Source organism: Miniopterus schreibersii, assembly GCF_964146895.1.
Source record: "Miniopterus schreibersii genome assembly, chromosome: 12".
NCBI classification, from domain to species: domain Eukaryota; kingdom Metazoa; phylum Chordata; class Mammalia; order Chiroptera; family Miniopteridae; genus Miniopterus; species Miniopterus schreibersii.
Window position 1 is genome coordinate 37,467,187 of NC_138112.1, and position 10,389 is coordinate 37,477,575.

Consider the following 10,389-nt stretch of genomic DNA (forward strand, 5'->3'; position numbering starts at 1 on the left):
ACTTAAATACTTTTTATTTTATTTTTTTATACTTTTTTTTAATAGTTGAAAAGATTACAGCTGTCCCCTTTTTGCCCCATTGATCCCTTCCACCCAGCACCCACTCCCCACCCCAGGCTTTGATCACACTATTGTCTGTGTCCATGGGTTATGCATATATGCATATAAATTCTTTGGTTAATCTCTCCCCACCCACCCCCACCTCCCTCTGAGATTTGTCAGTCTGTTCCATGCTTCTATGTCACTGAATCTATTTTGTTCATCAGTTTATTATGTTCTTTAGATTCCACATATAAGTGAGATCATGTGATATTTGTCTTTCTCTGCCTGACTTATTTCGCTTAGCATAATATTCTCCAGGTCCATCCATACTGTCCCAAAGGGTACGAGATCCTTTTTCTTTGTAGCTGCATAGTATTCCATGGTGTGAATGTCCCACAGTTTTTTTTATCCATTCATCTACTGATGGGCACTTGGGCTGTTTCCAGATCTTATCTATTGTAAATTGCACTGCTATGAACCTAGGGGTGCATATATTCTTTCTGATTAGTGTTTAAGATTCTTAGGATATATTTCTAGAAGTGGGATCACTGGGTCAAAAGGCAGTTCCATTTTTTTTTTTAATTTTTAAATTTTATTTTTGTTTCAAATATTACAGATGTCCCTTTTTCTCCCCAAAGACCCGTTCCACTCCATCCTATCCCCCTCCCCAGTCCCTCTCCCCACCATTGTCCGTGTCCTTGGGTTGTGCACATATGCATATAAATTCTTTGGTTACTCTCTCCCCCTCCACCCACCCACCCTCCTCCATCCCTCTGACATTCGTCAGTCTCATCTATGCTTCCATGTCATTGAATCTATTCTGTTCATCAGCTATTAAGCTCTTTAGATTCCACGTATAAGTGAGATCATGTGATGTTTGTCTTTCTCTGCCTGGCTTATTTCACTTAGCATAATTTTCTCCAGGTCCATCCATACTGTCCCAAAGGGTACGAGATTCTTCTTCTTTATAGCTGCGTAGTATTCCATGGTGTAAATGTCCCACAGCTTTTTTTATCCACGCATCTACTGATGGGCACTTGGGCTGTTTCCAGATCTTAGCTATTGTAAACTGTGCTGCTATGAACATCGGGGTACATATATTCTTTCTAATTAATGTTTCAGGATTCTTAGGATACATTCCTAGGAGTGGAATCACTGGGTCAAAAAGCAGCTCCATTTTTAATTTTTTGAGGAACCTCCATACTGTTTTCCATAGTGGCTGCACCAGTCTGCATTCCCACCAGCGGTGTACTAAGGTTCCCCTTTCTCCACACCCTCGCCAGCACATGTCGTTTGTTGATGGTAGCCATTCTAACAGGTGTGAAGTGATACCTCATTGTGGTTTTAATTTGCATCTCTCGGGTGGTTAGTGACTTTGAGCATTTTCTCATGTGTCTCTTGGCCATCTGTATGTCCTCTTTGGAGAAGTGTCTATTCAAGTCCTTTGCCCATTTCTTAATTGGGTTGTTTGTCTTCCTCTTGCTGAGTAATATGAGTTCTTTGTACACTTTGGAAATTAGCCCCTTATCAGATACATCCTTGGCAAATATGTTTTTCCAGACCGTGGGGTTCCTTTGTATTTTGAGACTGTTTTCTTTTGCTGTGCAGAAGCTTTTAGTTTGATGTAGTCCCATATGTTTATTTTTTCTTTTGTTTCTTTTGCCCTAGGAGATGTATCAGTGAAAATTCCACTACGTGGGATGTCTGTGACTTTACTGCTTATGTTTTCTTCCAGGATTTTTATGGTTTCGTGACTTACATTTAAGTCTTTTATCCATTTTGAGTTTATTTTTGTGTATGGTGAAAGTTGGTGGTCTAGTTTCACTTTTTTGCATGTATCTGTCCAATTTTCCCAGCACCACTTATTGAAGAGACTGTCTTTACTCCATTGGATACTCTTGCCTCCTTTGTCAAATATTAACTGAACATAATGGCGTGGGTCTATTTCTGGGGACTCTGTTCTGTTCCATTGATCTATGTGTCTGTTGTTGTACCAATACCAGGCTGTTTTGATTACACTGGCTTTGTAATATAGTTTGATATCTAGTAAAGTGATCCCTCCTACTCTGTTCTTCTTTCTCAAGATTGCTGCAGCTATTTAGGGTCATTCTGATTCCATATAAATTTTTGGAATATTTGTTCTAGCTCTGTGGAATATACTGTTGGCATTTAAATAGGAATTGCATTGAATCTATAGATTGCTTTGTGTAGCATGGACATTTTAAAGATATTACTTCTTCCAATCCATGAACATGATATATCCATCCACTTGTTTATATCTTCCTCTACAGTGGTACCTCAGTTTTCAAATGTAATCCATTCCAGAAGACTGTTGGAGTTCTGAAAAGTTTGAAAACCAATGGATCAACAGCTGACAGCTAAGCCTCAGGATCTTGCACTCAGCGGAAGCTGTGTGGCATGTTCGATTTCCGAGGTGTGTTAAAAAACCGAAGCATTTAATTCTGGGTTTATGGCGTTCATAAACTGAAATGTTCATCAGCAGAGACATTTGAAAACTGAAGTACCACTGTGTTTCTTTTTTCAGTGTTCTGTAGTTTTCCGAATACAGGTCTTTTACATGCTTGGTTAAGTTTATTCCTAGGCATCTTATTTTTTTAGTTGCAGTGGTAAATGGTATTTTTTTTTTTAGTTTCTCTTTCTGAGAGTTCATTGTTGGTATATAAAAATGCTGTCAATTTTCAGGTGTTAATTTTGTACCCAGCTACCTTGCCGAATTCATTTATCAAATCTAGTAGTACTTTGGTTGCGTCTTTAGGGTTTTCTATGTACAATATCATGTCATCTGCAAATAATGACAGTTTTACTTCCTCCTTTCCAAGTTAGATACTTTTTATGTTTTCTTCCTGTCTGATGGTTGTGGCAAGGACTTCCAGTACTATGTGGAATAAGAGTGGTGAAAGTGGACAACCCTGTCTTGTTCTTGTTTTTAAGGGAAATGGTTTTTGTTTTTACCATTGAATATGATGTTGGTTGTAGGCTTGTCATATATGGCCTTTATTATGTTGAGGTATGTTTCCTCTATTCCCACTTTGCTGAGAGTTTTCATCAAAAACAGCTGCTGGATTTTGTTGAATGCTTTTTCTGCATCTATTGATATGATCATATGATTTTTGTCCTTCATTCTGTTTATGTGATGTATCACATTTATTGATTTGGGGATGTTATATCAGCCTTGCATCCCCAGAATAAATCTCACTTGGTTGTGGTGTATGATTTTTTTAATGTATTGCTGGATCATGTTTGCTAGTATTTTTTGCTGAGTATTTTAGCATTTATGTTCATCAGAGATATTGGCCATAATTTTCTTTCTTTGTAGTGTCTTTTTCTGGTTTTTGGATTAGGATGTGGCTGGTCTCATAAAAAGAGCTTGGGAGTTTTCCCTTCTCTTGAATTTTCTGAAATACTTTGAGGAGAATAGGTGTTAATTCTTCTCTGAATGTTTGATAAAACTCATTTGTAAATCCATCTGGTACCAGACTTTTGTTTGCTGGGAGTTTTCTGATTACTGCTTCAATTCATTAGTTCACATGAAGTGCCTGACTCTGGGAAGATGGCACTTGAGAGCAATATGGGATATTGACTCAGGGTTATGATCTCAGTAGTCGATTCTTCAGATCTCTCTTTGGGGTTACAACACACAGATCTTCTCTTTATGATTCTCTTATGCCCTGGGTCACCTTTGCTTTTTAGAGCCATGGTTGAGTTCCTGAGAGCAAGCTCCTGTGTGATTACTCTTTAGGCCAGCACCCGATATTCTGGAAGACTCCCTCCTCTTCCCATGGACAGAGTCCCCACCAATATTCACTGCCAGATGCTATACAGCCTCTCCTTCCCAGCTCTGGTGCTCTGGGTTGGAGGTCAGTTCTGGAGTTGAGTCACTAAACTCCTCAGGGGCTACTTTTGCAGGGGAAATATCCCTCTGGCTCCTCAGTCATGGGCTCAGCAGCCAAACTTCTTCATGTGTCTACCCTTCTCACCAGTCTCTATGTACCTTCTTCTATAAATTATTGGATATAATGCTCCTCTTCAACTGTCATTCATTTATTCATTCATTCATGTTGATTGCTCTATAATTTAGCTGTAAATCTGGCTTGGTGCTGGGAGGCGGTGAGTGTAGCTTAACACCTACACCATAGCCATCTTGAAATCTCTGCAATGATATATTTTTATGTGAACAATATATTTCAAAATGTAAATGTCTTTTAAAATAGTCCATAAGTGGATTCTCTCAAATGGTTGCCAGTATGAATAAAATTGTTATAAACAGAATAATTCATGAGTCTTTGACCATGGTCTATTTTATTTTTTCATATAGGAGAGATTATTGAAATTAAAAGATTTTATATTTAACTTAAAAAGTTAAAACAGAAAGAGAAGACCAATAGAAGACTCAGGCAAGATTTATAGAATTTTGTTAAAAATAAGCCAAATATATTCAAGGTACTTGAATGTTTGGTGGAATACTAGGGAATTAGGATCTTGAAAGCATTCAAATGTTAGTATACAACTGAAATTATTATTACCTAAAAATAAGCATTTAATGGATGGGTTTGCACAATGAATTTTAAAAAACAGAAGACAGGATTAGTAAACTGGGTAATAGATTAATTCAAACAACAGAAACTGTAGTGAAAGGAAGAAAAAAAGAATGGCCAAAAATGAGCATAAGACAAATGATAGACACATTCAAAATATATATAAGAATAATTGTAGTACCAACCAGAGAGAAGAGAGAAAGTGGGGCAAAAATAATATTCAAGAAGATAATCACAAAAACCATTCCAAAATTGATGAAAAGTATAAACTCACAAATTCAAAAATGTCAGAAAAACTCCAAGAAGATGTTTGCAAACCAACCACAATGAATACATTATAAACATTCTAAAAAAAGACAACCCCCTGATATAAAGGGTACATTACATTCATATGAGCAAAATTAAAACTTTCAAGTCACTTCTTAATACAAAAGATAGAACCAAAAATTACTTGATGAAAAATATTAATGTGCTGAAAAACCCCTAACAATTTAAAATTCTATACCCATGAAACTATCCTTTTAAAAATGAAGACAAAATAAAAATGTTTTCACACTAGCAAAACCTGAGATAATTAATTCTTGCATTCCTATGTTAAAGGAAATATTGATCAATGATCAATATTTTTTTTAAAATTAAAAAAAACACAACCTTTTAACTTATTCTTCTTTGAGTTATGTTCACTGTATAAACATTAGAAAATTCACACTGAAATTATTATAAAAATCACCTGTACCTTATAATTCAAATATAGTCACCATTCATATGATTTTACATAGATTGATGTGATGTTTAGATAAACATATTATTTAAAAATTGGATGATATTTAACTGACTGATCTGGAACACACTTGTCTTACTTACAAATGTATGTGAATATATTTCCATCAACAAACATATAAATTCATATTATTACCCCTCACTGTTCCTTTATATTGTAAATTATAAATGTGCCATAATTGATTTAACCTAGTATATTCTTTAGATAACATTTTATATATTAGTGTATTTTCTATTTAATACTTGCTTAGTATACTCTTATGTGTGTGTACTTTATTTGGTCTCATGTTGAATATTTTCTTTTAAAAATTGACAACATAAATAAAAATTTTATGAACATAAGCATTAATAAACTGTTGCTATGTTTTGTGTTTTAAAAGAGAAAAGAAAAAATAATTACATGAACACTCATCATTATGCTAAAATTATACTAATGTGAATTAAATATATAAGGTATATATATATTTCAAAATAATTTACCAAAAAGCAATAATATGAAGATAGATATAACATAGGGGTGAATGGCTGAAAAAAATGTCCTAATGAGAGGAATAAAACAAGTGCAGCCATTCAAAGCATAGACTACCCCAGCATAGTTCACTAATTTTCCAGGGAAGGCCAGTCTCCACTTCACTGCATTCTAACCTCCAGGCTAGGAGTAGAGGTGAACTGATCTAGTTCTGAATTGAATGAATGAAAACGCTAACTAAGACCCCAAAGAAACTGATATCTAATGACTTACTCAAGGCTTTGCAAGAAACATCCAACAACACATTACTGATACAATTGCTCTAAGACAAGAAGACACAGAGTTGTGTATTTGACTAGTGTTTCTAGTGCATCCTCCACACCCTGACAACTAATGTAACTTCAAGCATGGTGAGAATTACTGAGAAAAGTACAAGGTTAGTTTCAATGATTAAAGTCATTTCTGGTTTGGAAACAACAAACCACCTGGTCTCTAATCTGCTTGGTTTTAAGGCCATAAATGATGGGATTTAACATAGGTGGAATGAGAATGTAGACATTGGCCAGCAGAACATGAACATGGAGTGGGATGTGGCGTCCAAAGCGCTGAGTGAGAACTGAGAAGATCCCAGGTCCATAAAAGAGGATGATGACACAGACGTGGGAGCCGCACGTGTTGAGAGCTTTGTGGCGAGCATCTCGGGATGGGATGTGGAAGACAGCATGGAGAATAAGCATATATGAAACAAAAACTAGCACAACATCTAAGACCAAGGTTGACATTAGGACAAAAAACCCATACCAGATGTTTACTCGTATGTCATTACAGGAAATTTTGGCCAAGACAATGTGCTTACAAGCAGTGTTTGGGAGGATATTACTTTTGCAGAAAGTCAGTCTTTTCAGAAGAAATATTATAGGAAAAACTGTGCCATAACTTCTCAGAAAGATAGTCACACCAATTTTCCCAATCAGTGCATGTGTAAGGATAGTGGTGTATCTGAGTGGGTAGCATATGGCAATGTAGCGGTCAAATGCCATCACCAGCAAGATCCCTGACTCAGACATGAAAGTGGAAGTGAGGAAGAATACCTGAGCAATGCAGCGGTCCAGGGAGATCTCCCCAGCATGGAACCAGAAGATGGCCAAAGACTGAGGTACTGTGCATTCGGAGAGAACAATGTCTGTTCCAGCCAGCATGCAGAGGAAGAGGGACATGGGTTCATGGAGGCTGCGTTTGGTGAGGATAATGAAGATGAGCAGGCTGTTCCCAAATAGGGCAATGATGTAGGAGATAAAGAAGGGGATGGAAATCCACATGTGTTGGTCCTCAAGGCCAGGGATGCCCAGCAAGCGGAAGACTGTGTGGCTAACACCAGTGTTGTTTAAGGTGGTCATATTTGTGGAAATCTTTTAAGTCCTCATCACCTATTCACAGAGATAGAGGAAAATTTAGATTATATATATATTTTCTTTGATATTACTAGGTGCTTTTGGTACTTACATGATCCTTTTCTTGAGGATATCAGGAGTTATAATGCATATAGATAAATCAGATAAATAAGATATGAGTTTCTGAATGAAGTCTTAATCTCTTAAACAAGATAGACCCTCATACAAGTGCAGAAAGTTAATGATTAAGTTAAATTAATGATTAACATCTTTGTGGTACAAAATTAAACTAATATAGGAACACATTGTGCTGGTTTTAAGGAGTTATTTTTGAGTTTACCTTTGAAGATAGTTCAGGATGCCAGTAGCTGTTGGGACTACCAAGTAGAGAATGGAACTAGGTCCTTTGGGAATTTAAAGAGAAATATTTGCCATGGAATGCCAAGTGTGTTTAAAAATGATCTCAGCTCTGTGTGTTTGTGGCAGTGTAAATATGGGTAATTGGAGAAAAGGTTTCAAACAAAGGGGATTTGCTCAGAATACAGATGAAAGATCCTGGACTTAATCTGTGAGTAAATGGTCAGCCATGATGAGTTAAGAAACTGGAGAACATTTTGGATATATTAACCAGGGAACTAATAAAATATAGGTTGGAAGGGAGAAAGAAGACAAAGACTAGACTGTCAGGACACTGAACCATTTTCCCTAGTATTATAAATTGCTATATTAATGGATTGCTATCACAGTGAAATAGGTAAGATAAATTACTTTAAAAAATATCTTTATTGATTTCAGAGAGAGGAAGGGAGAGGGAGAGAGAGAAACATCAATGATGAGTCATTGATGGGCTGCTTCTTGCATGCCCCCCACTGGGGATTGAGCCCACAAGCCTGGCATGTACCATGACTGGAAATTTAACCAAGATCCTGTTCTTGAGGATATCAGGAGTTATAATGCATATAGATAAATCAGATAAATAAGATATGACTTCCTGAATGAAGTCTTAATCTCATAAACAAGATAGACCCTCATACAAGTACAGAAAGTTAATCGTAGGTCGATGCTCAACTGCTGAGCCACGCCCAACTGGGTGATAAATTACTTTTTTATTTCAGTGTTAGAGATGAACATAAAAATGCTGCCATGGTACCCCATTAATGGGGCTTCTAACAATACAGGGAAGTAGGTGTTTTCATCACCAATTTTCCCAAATAGAACTTTGAGACTCATGAGTCTTGTCACAGCTCTAAGAATATAGCTGGAATGTGAAGATTTAAAAAAAGTTTCTACTTATTTTTTCATCTTCTGTGAATGGATTAAGGGCCAAAGACCTTCCTGAACTGAATGAAATTGAGAAGGTCTTGCGACTACTGGTAGGGGTTCAGGGGAGGAGAAGAACAAAGGCATTTCCTAAGCAGGTACTGATATCCTATACTTTTTACTTGAGAATGAAGAGCAGGGGCAATATAATATGGGTTTCAAAATTATTTATGTTTGAAACTTCATCAATATTTAATGTGTTCCTTTGTCAATGCCTCTTTAGGCAAGTGAAAAGTTTCTGACCAAACCTGAAACACTGTGGAAGACCATGTCTCCAGGCCACTGAAGGCTGAGAAATTCATAAGTAGTCTGTTATCCCTTATAGTACAGAAGAATCGGGAGGGGCTGGGTGATAACGTGGAAGGAGGGCCAGTGCACCCAAATTCTAAGAACTGCTGGAGTAGACAGTAAACGAAGTTGAGCTGTTTCAGATTCTAGCAGAAATACAGGTGGCTTAGTAGGCCCAGGACTCATTATTCCCTTGATCAGCCAGTACTGGTATTTGTAATAAGAAATATTTTATATGACCAAGGCCAAACTCTAGGACTTACCCTCATCTATGTCCTCTCTATATGTCAAACTTGATTGACAACCCCAGCTCTATTATTAGGACAGAAGCTTGTTGCAAAACTCAGGATGTGAGAAGTTCAGGGACCCATGGAATAATGAAGTATAGAGATAAACAACTTTCAAGTTCTCTGCATTTATTTTCAGGGCATGATTGAGGATCTAGCATATAGTATTAACATAATCATTTATTCTCTGTCCCTCCAAGTTTGATTCTCTTCAAGTCTAAATTTAATTTCCAGAGTAGGAAAATCTACTCTTATTTTCATTCCTATATTATTCTCTAAGTAATAGTTAGAATGTCCTAAAAATAAAACAGTGGTGCAGGAACTCAGAAGAGGCGTATGAGACGTGTCTAATGTGGATAGCAACTACCACCAGGTCAGTCTTTGACCTTATAATCTCTATGAGAATACATAGTGTCCCGAGGAAAGTCATCCTCCTGGAGGAGATGGAAGAAATCAAATGGATATGACAATGTCATTGAAGGCTAATGGCTAGGTGTGTGTGATATGTTGACAAAGTCATAAAAGGAAAGGTGATAAAAATGAAGCAATGTAAATGTTAAGTGAGTAAAAAGAGGACCAGTTTACAGATGAGAATGGATATTGAGTAATTTGGGAGTAAAGATAATTTTTGTTCTTGGAGGCAGAAAAGAGATGCTAAGATACTCAGTGTTTGGGGTGTGGTCTATGGGCAGGTTGTGAGTACTTGAGTAGTTTTTAAAAAATTCTCACCTGAGGACATTTTTTCCATTACTTTTCAGAGAGAGTGGAAGGGAGAGAGAGAGAAACATTGATATGAGAGAGAAACATGGATTAATTGCCTCCTGTATGGGCCTCAGCCTGGGCTGAGGGTTGAGCCTGCAACCAAGGTATGCGCCCTTGACTGGAATTGAACCTGAGACCCTTCAGTTGGCGGGCCGACACTCTAATCACTGAGCCAAACTGGCTGGGGCAGCAGTTTCTTGTTTATGAGTCAAATTTAAAGCAACTTCTCAAATGCCTCATGAATTCCCTCTCCCTCACCCACCCTTGTCCAAATACCTTCAGAATCCTGGAGAATTTACCTGCTTCTCCCTGCTGTGTTCCTGAGGGAAGAACCACTATTCAGGGTACTTTCACCATCTGCCCACTGTGTCAGCAATGTACTTGTGCGAATCTTCTCCCCACAAGTCATTTCTTTCCCTCTGATTGCACAAGGAGTTTTATCACCAGAACACCTATCTCAAGGATAGGAGCATGTTTGATTATCTGGCAGTTTC

General features: G+C 37.2%; 1 pseudogene across 1 annotated transcript; it reads right to left on the minus strand.

Moving 5' to 3' along the window:
* Positions 1–6,303: 6,303 nt before the first annotated feature.
* LOC308565162 (olfactory receptor 52B4-like) lies at positions 6,304–7,244 on the minus strand (annotated as a pseudogene). The gene has a single exon. The product of its transcript is annotated as an olfactory receptor 52B4-like (transcript).
* Positions 7,245–10,389: the final 3,145 nt, after the last annotated feature.